This window comes from Aulonocara stuartgranti, assembly GCF_965226115.1.
Source record: "Aulonocara stuartgranti genome assembly, chromosome: 14".
NCBI classification, from domain to species: Eukaryota; Metazoa; Chordata; class Actinopteri; order Cichliformes; family Cichlidae; genus Aulonocara; species Aulonocara stuartgranti.
In genome coordinates this window covers 35,630,981-35,643,303 of record NC_138950.1, presented here as the reverse complement: position 1 = coordinate 35,643,303, position 12,323 = coordinate 35,630,981, and the positions used below count along the sequence as shown (strand labels likewise).

Sequence of the window (12,323 nt, the reverse complement as noted above, 5' to 3'; positions counted from 1 at the left end):
GATAGGAAACTCAGATATGCGTATTCATGGCTTTATCTTATAGAACTCAAGGTCCCCGTGCTGGGAAAATGGGTTTTGCAGCTGTTTGAGCTAAGATTTCCAAGTTATTCACATAATGAAAACTTATACTTTGTTTCGGTCGAGTTCCCCATTCAAATGCATGTAACAGTGAGAAACGCACTGTCTTGGCGAAAGAAAGCGTTTTTGTACAACTTCATATAAATAGCTGTTACTTTTGATAGAAGACTCAGATACACATGTTTATGGCTTTATCTTATAGAACTCAAGGTCCCCGTGCTGGGAAAACAGGTTTTGCAGCTGTTTGAGCTAAGATTTCCAAGTTATTCACATAATGAAAACCTATGCTTTGTTTCGGTCGAGTTCCCCATTCAAATGCATGTAACAGTGAGAAACGCACTGTATTGGCGAAAGAAAGCGTTTTTGTACAACTTCATATAAATAGCTGTAACTTTTGATAGGAAACTCAGATATGCGTATTCATGGCTTTATCTTATAGAACTCAAGGTCTCCGTGCTGGAAAAACGGGTTTTGCAGCTGCTTGAGCTAAGATTTCCAAATTATTCACATAATGAAAACCTATACTTTGTTTCGGTCGAGTTCCCCATTCAAATGCATGTAATAGTGAGAAACGCACTGTCTTGGCGAAAGAAAGCGTTTTTGTACAACTTCATATAAATAGCTGTTACTTTTGATAGAAGACTCAGATACACATGCTTAGGGCTTTATCTTATAGAACTCAAGGTCCTCGTGCTGAGAAAACAGGTTTTGCAGCTGTTTGAGCTAAGATTTCCAAATTATTCACATAATGAAAACCTATACTTTGTTTCGGTCGAGTTCCCCATTCAAATGCATGTAACAGTGAGAAACGCACTGTCTTGGCGAAAGAAAGCGTTTTTGTACAACTTCATATAAATAGCTGTAACTTTTGATAGGAAACTCAGATATGCGTATTCATGGCTTTATCTTATAGAACTCAAGGTCCCCGTGCTGGGAAAATGGGTTTTGCAGCTGTTTGAGCTAAGATTTCCAAGTTATTCACATAATGAAAACTTATACTTTGTTTCGGTCGAGTTCCCCATTCAAATGCATGTAACAGTGAGAAACGCACTGTCTTGGCGAAAGAAAGCGTTTTTGTACAACTTCATATAAATAGCTGTAACTTTTGATAGAAGACTCAGATACACATGCTTAGGGGTTTATCTTATAGAACTCAAGGTCCCCGTGCTGGGAAAACGGGTTTTGCAGCTGTTTGAGCTAAGATTTCCAAGTTATTCACATAATGAAAACCTATACTTTGTTTCGGTCGAGTTCCCCATTCAAATGCATGTAATAGTGAGAAACGCACTGTCTTGGCGAAAGAAAGCGTTTTTGTACAACTTCATATAAATAGCTGTAACTTTTGATAGGAAACTCAGATATGCGTATTCATGGCTTTATCTTATAGAACTCAAGGTCTCCGTGCTGGGAAAACGGGTTTTGCAGCTGCTTGAGCTAAGATTTCCAAATTATTCACATAATGAAAACCTATACTTTGTTTCGGTCGAGTTCCCCATTCAAATGCATGTAATAGTGAGAAACGCACTGTCTTGGCGAAAGAAAGCGTTTTTGTACAACTTCATATAAATAGCTGTTACTTTTGATAGAAGACTCAGATACACATGTTTATGGCTTTATCTTATAGAACTCAAGGTCCGCGTGCTGGAAATACAGGTTTTGCAGCTGTTTGAGCTAAGATTTCCAAGTTATTCACATAATGAAAACCTATACTTTGTTTCGGTCGAGTTCCCCATTCAAATGCATGTAACAGTGAGAAACGCACTGTATTGGCGAAAGAAAGCGTTTTTGTACAACTTCATATAAATAGCTGTAACTTTTGATAGGAAACTCAGATATGCGTATTCATGGCTTTATCTTATAGAACTCAAGGTCTCCGTGCTGGGAAACAGGTTTTGCAGCTGCTTGAGCTAAGATTTCCAAATTATTCACATAATGAAAACCTATACTTTGTTTCGGTCGAGTTCCCCATTCAAATGCATGTAATAGTGAGAAACGCACTGTCTTGGCGAAAGAAAGCGTTTTTGTACAACTTCATATAGATAGCTGTTACTTTTGATAGAAGACTCAGATACACATGCTTAGGGCTTTATCTTATAGAACTCAAGGTCCCCGTGCTGGGAAAACATGTTTTGAAGCTGTTTGAGCTAAGATTTCCAAGTTATTCACATAATGGAAACCTATACTTTGTTTCGGTCGAGTTCCCCATTCAAATGCATGTAACAGTGAGAAACGCACTGTCTTGGCGAAAGAAAGCGTTTTTGTACAACTTCATATAAATAGCTGTTACTTTTGATAGAAGACTCAGATACACATGTTTATGGCTTTATCTTATAGAACTCAAGGTCCGCGTGCTGGGAAAACAGGTTTTGCAGCTGTTTGAGCTAAGATTTCCAAGTTATTCACATAATGAAAACCTATAGTTTGTTTCGGTCGAGTTCCCCATTCAAATGCATGTAACAGTGAGAAACGCACTGTATTGGCGAAAGAAAGCGTTTTTGTACAACTTCATATAAATCGGTGTTACTTTTGATAGAAGACTCAGATACACATGTTTATGGCTTTATCTTATAGAACTCAATGTCCCCGTGCTGGGAAAACAGGTGTTGCAGCTGTTTGAGCTAGGATTTCCAAATTATTCACATAATGAAAACCTATACTTTGTTTTGGTCGAGTTCCCCATTCAAATGCATGTAACAGTGAGAAACGCACTGTCTTGGCGAAAGAAAGCGTTTTTGTACAACTTCATATAAATAGCTGTAACTTTTGATAGAAGACTCAGACAAACATGTTTATGGCTTTATCCTATAGAACTCAAGGTCCCCGTGCTGGGAAAACAGGTTTTGCAGCTGCTTGAGCTAAGATTTCCAAATTATTCACATAATGAAAACCTATACTTTGTTTCGGTCGAGTTCCCCATTCAAATGCATGTAATAGTGAGAAACGCACTGTCTTGGCGAAAGAAAGAGTTTTTGTACAACTTCATATAAATAGCTGTAACGTTTGATAGGAAACTCAGATATGCGTATTCATGGCTTTATCTTATAGAACTCAAGGTCCCCGTGCTGGGAAAATGGGTTTTGCAGCTGCTTGAGCTAAGATTTCCAAGTTATTCACATAATGAAAACTTATACTTTGTTTCGGTCGAGTTCCCCATTCAAATGCATGTAACAGTGAGAAACGCACTGTCTTGGCGAAAGAAAGCGTTTTTGTACAACTTCATATAAATAGCTGTAACTTTTGATAGAAGACTCAGATACACATGCTTAGGGGTTTATCTTATAGAACTCAAGGTCCCCGTGCTGGGAAAACGGGTTTTGCAGCTGTTTGAGCTAAGATTTCCAAGTTATACACATAATGAAAACCTATACTTTGTTTCGGTCGAGTTCCCCATTCAAATGCATGTAACAGTGAGAAACGCACTGTCTTGGCGAAAGAAAGCGTTTTTGTACAACTTCATATAAATAGCTGTAACTTTTGATAGAAGACTCAGACAAACATGTTTATGGCTTTATCTTATAGAACTCAAGGTCCCCGTGCTGGGAAAACAGGTTTTGCAGCTGTTTGAGCTAAGATTTCCAAGTTATTCACATAATGAAACCCTATACTTTGTTTCGGTCGAGTTCCCCATTCAAATGCATGTAATCGTCAGAAACGCACTGTCTTGGCGAAAGAAAGCGTTTTTGCACAACTTCATATAAATAGCTGTAACTTTTGATAGGAAACTCAGATATGCGTATTCATGGCTTTATCTTATAGAACTCAAGGTCCCCGTGCTGGGAAAACAGGTTTTGCAGCTGTTGGAGCTAAGATTTCCAAGTTATTCACATAATGAAAACCTATACTTTGTTTCGGTCGAGTTCCCCATTCAAATGCATGTAATAGTGAGAAACGCACTGTCTTGGCGAAAGAAAGCGTTTTTGTACAACTTCATATAAATAGCTGTTACTTTTGATAGGAAACTCAGATATGCGTATTCATGGCTTTATCTTATAGAACTCAAGGTCTCCGTGCTTGGAAAACGGGTTTTGCAGCTGCTTGAGCTAAGATTTCCAAATTATTCACATAATGAAAACCTATACTTTGTTTCGGTCGAGTTCCCCATTCAAATGCATGTAATAGTGAGAAACGCACTGTCTTGGCGAAAGAAAGCGTTTTTGTACAACTTCATATAAATAGCTGTTACTTTTGATAGAAGACTCAGATACACATGCTTAGGGCTTTATCTTATAGAACTCAAGGTCCCCGTGCTGAGAAAACAGGTTTTGCAGCTGTTTGAGCTAAGATTTCCAAGTTATTCACATAATGAAAACTTATACTTTGTTTCGGTCGAGTTCCCCATTCAAATGCATGTAACAGTGAGAAACGCACTGTCTTGGCGAAAGAAAGCGTTTTTGTACAACTTCATATAAATATCTGTTACTTTTGATAGAAGACTCAGATACACATGTTTATGGCTTTATCTTATAGAACTCAAGGTCCGCGTGCTGGAAATACAGGTTTTGCAGCTGTTTGAGCTAAGATTTCCAAGTTATTCACATAATGAAAACCTATACTTTGTTTCGGTCGAGTTCCCCATTCAAATGCATGTAACAGTGAGAAACGCACTGTATTGGCGAAAGAAAGTGTTTTTGTACAACTTCATATAAATAGCTGTAACTTTTGATAGGAAACTCAGATATGCGTATTCATGGCTTTATCTTATAGAACTCAAGGTCTCCGTGCTGGGAAACAGGTTTTGCAGCTGCTTGAGCTAAGATTTCCAAATTATTCACATAATGAAAACCTATACTTTGTTTCGGTCGAGTTCCCCATTCAAATGCATGTAACAGTGAGAAACGCACTGTCTTGGCGAAAGAAAGCGTTTTTGTACAACTTCATATAGATAGCTGTTACTTTTGATAGAAGACTCAGATACACATGCTTAGGGCTTTATCTTATAGAACTCAAGGTCCCCGTGCTGGGAAAACATGTTTTGAAGCTGTTTGAGCTAAGATTTCCAAGTTATTCACATAATGAAAACCTATACTTTGTTTCGGTCGAGTTCCCCATTCAAATGCATGTAACAGTGAGAAACGCACTGTATTGGCGAAAGAAAGCGTTTTTGTACAACTTCATATAAATAGCTGTAACTTTTGATAGGAAACTCAGATATGCGTATTCATGGCTTTATCTTATAGAACTCAAGGTCCCCGTGCTGGGAAAACGGGTTTTGCAGCTGCTTGAGCTAAGATTTCCAAATTATTCACATAATGAAAACCTATACTTTGTTTCGGTCGAGTTCCCCATTCAAATGCATGTAACAGTGAGAAACGCACTGTCTTGGCGAAAGAAAGCGTTTTTGTACAACTTCATATAAATAGCTGTAACTTTTGATAGAAGACTCAGATACACATGCTTAGGGGTTTATCTTATAGAACTCAAGGTCCCCGTGCTGGGAAAACGGGTTTTGCAGCTGTTTGAGCTAAGATTTCCAAGTTATTCACATAATGAAAACCTATACTTTGTTTCGGTCGAGTTCCCCATTCAAATGCATGTAATAGTGAGAAACGCACTGTCTTGGCGAAAGAAAGCGTTTTTGTACAACTTCATATAAATAGCTGTAACTTTTGATAGGAAACTCAGATATGCGTATTCATGGCTTTATCTTATAGAACTCAAGGTCTCCGTGCTGGGAAAACGGGTTTTGCAGCTGCTTGAGCTAAGATTTCCAAATTATTCACATAATGAAAACCTATACTTTGTTTCGGTCGAGTTCCCCATTCAAATGCATGTAATAGTGAGAAACGCACTGTCTTGGCGAAAGAAAGCGTTTTTGTACAACTTCATATAAATAGCTGTTACTTTTGATAGAAGACTCAGATACACATGCTTAGGGCTTTATCTTATAGAACTCAAGGTCCCCGTGCTGAGAAAACAGGTTTTGCAGCTGTTTGAGCTAAGATTTCCAAGTTATTCACATAATGAAAACTTATACTTTGTTTCGGTCGAGTTCCCCATTCAAATGCATGTAACAGTGAGAAACGCACTGTCTTGGCGAAAGAAAGCGTTTTTGTACAACTTCATATAAATATCTGTTACTTTTGATAGAAGACTCAGATACACATGTTTATGGCTTTATCTTATAGAACTCAAGGTCCGCGTGCTGGAAATACAGGTTTTGCAGCTGTTTGAGCTAAGATTTCCAAGTTATTCACATAATGAAAACCTATACTTTGTTTCGGTCGAGTTCCCCATTCAAATGCATGTAACAGTGAGAAACGCACTGTATTGGCGAAAGAAAGCGTTTTTGTACAACTTCATATAAATAGCTGTAACTTTTGATAGGAAACTCAGATATGCGTATTCATGGCTTTATCTTATAGAACTCAAGGTCTCCGTGCTGGGAAACAGGTTTTGCAGCTGCTTGAGCTAAGATTTCCAAATTATTCACATAATGAAAACCTATACTTTGTTTCGGTCGAGTTCCCCATTCAAATGCATGTAATAGTGAGAAACGCACTGTCTTGGCGAAAGAAAGCGTTTTTGTACAACTTCATATAGATAGCTGTTACTTTTGATAGAAGACTCAGATACACATGCTTAGGGCTTTATCTTATAGAACTCAAGGTCCCCGTGCTGGGAAAACATGTTTTGAAGCTGTTTGAGCTAAGATTTCCAAGTTATTCACATAATGGAAACCTATACTTTGTTTCGGTCGAGTTCCCCATTCAAATGCATGTAACAGTGAGAAACGCACTGTCTTGGCGAAAGAAAGCGTTTTTGTACAACTTCATATAAATAGCTGTAACTTTTGATAGGAAACTCAGATATGCGTATTCATGGCTTTATCTTATAGAACTCAAGGTCCCCGTGCTGGGAAAATGGGTTTTGCAGCTGTTTGAGCTAAGATTTCCAAGTTATTCACATAATGAAAACTTATACTTTGTTTCGGTCGAGTTCCCCATTCAAATGCATGTAACAGTGAGAAACGCACTGTCTTGGCGAAAGAAAGCGTTTTTGTACAACTTCATATAAATAGCTGTAACTTTTGATAGAAGACTCAGATACACATGCTTAGGGGTTTATCTTATAGAACTCAAGGTCCCCGTGCTGGGAAAACGGGTTTTGCAGCTGTTTGAGCTAAGATTTCCAAGTTATACACATAATGAAAACCTATACTTTGTTTCGGTCGAGTTCCCCATTCAAATGCATGTAACAGTGAGAAACGCACTGTCTTGGCGAAAGAAAGCGTTTTTGTACAACTTCATATAAATAGCTGTAACTTTTGATAGAAGACTCAGACAAACATGTTTATGGCTTTATCTTATAGAACTCAAGGTCCCCGTGCTGGGAAAACGGGTTTTGCAGCTGTTTGAGCTAAGATTTCCAAGTTATTCACATAATGAAACCCTATACTTTGTTTCGGTCGAGTTCCCCATTCAAATGCATGTAATCGTCAGAAACGCACTGTCTTGGCGAAAGAAAGCGTTTTTGCACAACTTCATATAAATAGCTGTAACTTTTGATAGGAAACTCAGATATGCGTATTCATGGCTTTATCTTATAGAACTCAAGGTCCCCGTGCTGGGAAAACAGGTTTTGCAGCTGTTGGAGCTAAGATTTCCAAGTTATTCACATAATGAAAACCTATACTTTGTTTCGGTCGAGTTCCCCATTCAAATGCATGTAATAGTGAGAAACGCACTGTCTTGGCGAAAGAAAGCGTTTTTGTACAACTTCATATAAATAGCTGTTACTTTTGATAGAAGACTCAGATACACATGCTTAGGGCTTTATCTTATAGAACTCAAGGTCCCCGTGCTGAGAAAACAGGTTTTGCAGCTGTTTGAGCTAAGATTTCCAAGTTATTCACATAATGAAAACTTATACTTTGTTTCGGTCGAGTTCCCCATTCAAATGCATGTAACAGTGAGAAACGCACTGTCTTGGCGAAAGAAAGCGTTTTTGTACAACTTCATATAAATATCTGTTACTTTTGATAGAAGACTCAGATACACATGTTTATGGCTTTATCTTATAGAACTCAAGGTCCGCGTGCTGGAAATACAGGTTTTGCAGCTGTTTGAGCTAAGATTTCCAAGTTATTCACATAATGAAAACCTATACTTTGTTTCGGTCGAGTTCCCCATTCAAATGCATGTAACAGTGAGAAACGCACTGTATTGGCGAAAGAAAGCGTTTTTGTACAACTTCATATAAATAGCTGTAACTTTTGATAGGAAACTCAGATATGCGTATTCATGGCTTTATCTTATAGAACTCAAGGTCTCCGTGCTGGGAAACAGGTTTTGCAGCTGCTTGAGCTAAGATTTCCAAATTATTCACATAATGAAAACCTATACTTTGTTTCGGTCGAGTTCCCCATTCAAATGCATGTAATAGTGAGAAACGCACTGTCTTGGCGAAAGAAAGCGTTTTTGTACAACTTCATATAGATAGCTGTTACTTTTGATAGAAGACTCAGATACACATGCTTAGGGCTTTATCTTATAGAACTCAAGGTCCCCGTGCTGGGAAAACATGTTTTGAAGCTGTTTGAGCTAAGATTTCCAAGTTATTCACATAATGGAAACCTATACTTTGTTTCGGTCGAGTTCCCCATTCAAATGCATGTAACAGTGAGAAACGCACTGTATTGGCGAAAGAAAGCGTTTTTGTACAACTTCATATAAATAGCTGTAACTTTTGATAGGAAACTCAGATATGCGTATTCATGGCTTTATCTTATAGAACTCAAGGTCTCCGTGCTGGGAAAACAGGTTTTGCAGCTGTTTGAGCTAAGATTTCCAAGTTATTCACATAATGAAAACCTATACTTTGTTTCGGTCGAGTTCCCCATTCAAATGCATGTAATAGTGAGAAACGCACTGTCTTGGCGAAAGAAAGCGTTTTTGTACAACTTCATATAAATAGCTGTTACTTTTGATAGAAGACTCAGATACACATGTTTATGGCTTTATCTTATAGAACTCAAGGTCCGCGTGCTGGGAAAACAGGTTTTGCAGCTGTTTGAGCTAAGATTTCCAAGTTATTCACATAATGAAAACCTATAGTTTGTTTCGGTCGAGTTCCCCATTCAAATGCATGTAACAGTGAGAAACGCACTGTATTGGCGAAAGAAAGCGTTTTTGTACAACTTCATATAAATCGGTGTTACTTTTGATAGAAGACTCAGATACACATGTTTATGGCTTTATCTTATAGAACTCAATGTCCCCGTGCTGGGAAAACAGGTGTTGCAGCTGTTTGAGCTAGGATTTCCAAATTATTCACATAATGAAAACCTATACTTTGTTTTGGTCGAGTTCCCCTTTCAAATGCATGTAACAGTGAGAAACGCACTGTCTTGGCGAAAGAAAGCGTTTTTGTACAACTTCATATAAATAGCTGTAACTTTTGATAGGAAACTCAGATATGCGTATTCATGGCTTTATCTTATAGAACTCAAGGTCTCCGTGCTGGGAAAACAGGTTTTGCAGCTGCTTGAGCTAAGATTTCCAAATTATTCACATAATGAAAACCTATACTTTGTTTCGGTCGAGTTCCCCATTCAAATGCATGTAATAGTGAGAAACGCACTGTATTGGCGAAAGAAAGCGTTTTTGTACAACTTCATATAAATAGCTGTAACTTTTGATAGAAGACTCAGATACACATGCTTAGGGCTTTATCTTATAGAACTCAAGGTCCCCGTGCTGGGAAAACAGGTTTTGCAGCTGCTTGAGCTAAGATTTCCAAATTATTCACATAATGAAAACCTATACTTTGTTTCGGTCGAGTTCCCCATTCAAATGCATGTAATAGTGAGAAACGCACTGTCTTGGCGAAAGAAAGCGTTTTTGTACAACTTCATATAAATAGCTGTAACTTTTGATAGGAAACTCAGATATGCGTATTCATGGCTTTATCTTATAGAACTCAAGGTCCCCGTGCTGGGAAAATGGGTTTTGCAGCTGTTTGAGCTAAGATTTCCAAGTTATTCACATAATGAAAACTTATACTTTGTTTCGGTCGAGTTCCCCATTCAAATGCATGTAACAGTGAGAAACGCACTGTCTTGGCGAAAGAAAGCGTTTTTGTACAACTTCATATAAATAGCTGTAACTTTTGATAGAAGACTCAGATACACATGCTTAGGGGTTTATCTTATAGAACTCAAGGTCCCCGTGCTGGGAAAACGGGTTTTGCAGCTGTTTGAGCTAAGATTTCCAAGTTATACACATAATGAAAACCTATACTTTGTTTCGGTCGAGTTCCCCATTCAAATGCATGTAACAGTGAGAAACGCACTGTCTTGGCGAAAGAAAGCGTTTTTGTACAACTTCATATAAATAGCTGTAACTTTTGATAGGAAACTCAGATATGCGTATTCATGGCTTTATCTTATAGAACTCAAGGTCCCCGTGCTGGGAAAACAGGTTTTGCAGCTGTTGGAGCTAAGATTTCCAAGTTATTCACATAATGAAAACCTATACTTTGTTTCGGTCGAGTTCCCCATTCAAATGCATGTAATAGTGAGAAACGCACTGTCTTGGCGAAAGAAAGCGTTTTTGTACAACTTCATATAAATAGCTGTTACTTTTGATAGGAAACTCAGATATGCGTATTCATGGCTTTATCTTATAGAACTCAAGGTCTCCGTGCTTGGAAAACGGGTTTTGCAGCTGCTTGAGCTAAGATTTCCAAATTATTCACATAATGAAAACCTATACTTTGTTTCGGTCGAGTTCCCCATTCAAATGCATGTAATAGTGAGAAACGCACTGTCTTGGCGAAAGAAAGCGTTTTTGTACAACTTCATATAAATAGCTGTTACTTTTGATAGAAGACTCAGATACACATGCTTAGGGCTTTATCTTATAGAACTCAAGGTCCCCGTGCTGAGAAAACAGGTTTTGCAGCTGTTTGAGCTAAGATTTCCAAGTTATTCACATAATGAAAACTTATACTTTGTTTCGGTCGAGTTCCCCATTCAAATGCATGTAACAGTGAGAAACGCACTGTCTTGGCGAAAGAAAGCGTTTTTGTACAACTTCATATAAATATCTGTTACTTTTGATAGAAGACTCAGATACACATGTTTATGGCTTTATCTTATAGAACTCAAGGTCCGCGTGCTGGAAATACAGGTTTTGCAGCTGTTTGAGCTAAGATTTCCAAGTTATTCACATAATGAAAACCTATACTTTGTTTCGGTCGAGTTCCCCATTCAAATGCATGTAACAGTGAGAAACGCACTGTATTGGCGAAAGAAAGCGTTTTTGTACAACTTCATATAAATAGCTGTAACTTTTGATAGGAAACTCAGATATGCGTATTCATGGCTTTATCTTATAGAACTCAAGGTCTCCGTGCTGGGAAACAGGTTTTGTAGCTGCTTGAGCTAAGATTTCCAAATTATTCACATAATGAAAACCTATACTTTGTTTCGGTCGAGTTCCCCATTCAAATGCATGTAATAGTGAGAAACGCACTGTCTTGGCGAAAGAAAGCGTTTTTGTACAACTTCATATAGATAGCTGTTACTTTTGATAGAAGACTCAGATACACATGCTTAGGGCTTTATCTTATAGAACTCAAGGTCCCCGTGCTGGGAAAACATGTTTTGAAGCTGTTTGAGCTAAGATTTCCAAGTTATTCACATAATGGAAACCTATACTTTGTTTCGGTCGAGTTCCCCATTCAAATGCATGTAACAGTGAGAAACGCACTGTATTGGCGAAAGAAAGCGTTTTTGTACAACTTCATATAAATAGCTGTAACTTTTGATAGGAAACTCAGATATGCGTATTCATGGCTTTATCTTATAGAACTCAAGGTCTCCGTGCTGGGAAAACAGGTTTTGCAGCTGTTTGAGCTAAGATTTCCAAGTTATTCACATAATGAAAACCTATACTTTGTTTCGGTCGAGTTCCCCATTCAAATGCATGTAATAGTGAGAAACGCACTGTCTTGGCGAAAGAAAGCGTTTTTGTACAACTTCATATAAATAGCTGTTACTTTTGATAGAAGACTCAGATACACATGTTTATGGCTTTATCTTATAGAACTCAAGGTCCGCGTGCTGGGAAAACAGGTTTTGCAGCTGTTTGAGCTAAGATTTCCAAGTTATTCACATAATGAAAACCTATAGTTTGTTTCGGTCGAGTTCCCCATTCAAATGCATGTAACAGTGAGAAACGCACTGTATTGGCGAAAGAAAGCGTTTTTGTACAACTTCATATAAATCGGTGTTACTTTTGATA

General features: G+C 38.0%; 1 protein-coding gene across 1 annotated transcript in view; it reads right to left on the bottom strand.

Moving 5' to 3' along the window:
• Nucleotides 1-12,323, bottom strand: part of LOC309687649 (uncharacterized protein) — a gene marked incomplete at its 5' end in the record, with an annotated part of 353,598 nt that overhangs the window by 212,865 nt on the left and 128,410 nt on the right. The gene's annotated exons all lie outside the window — the stretch shown is intronic.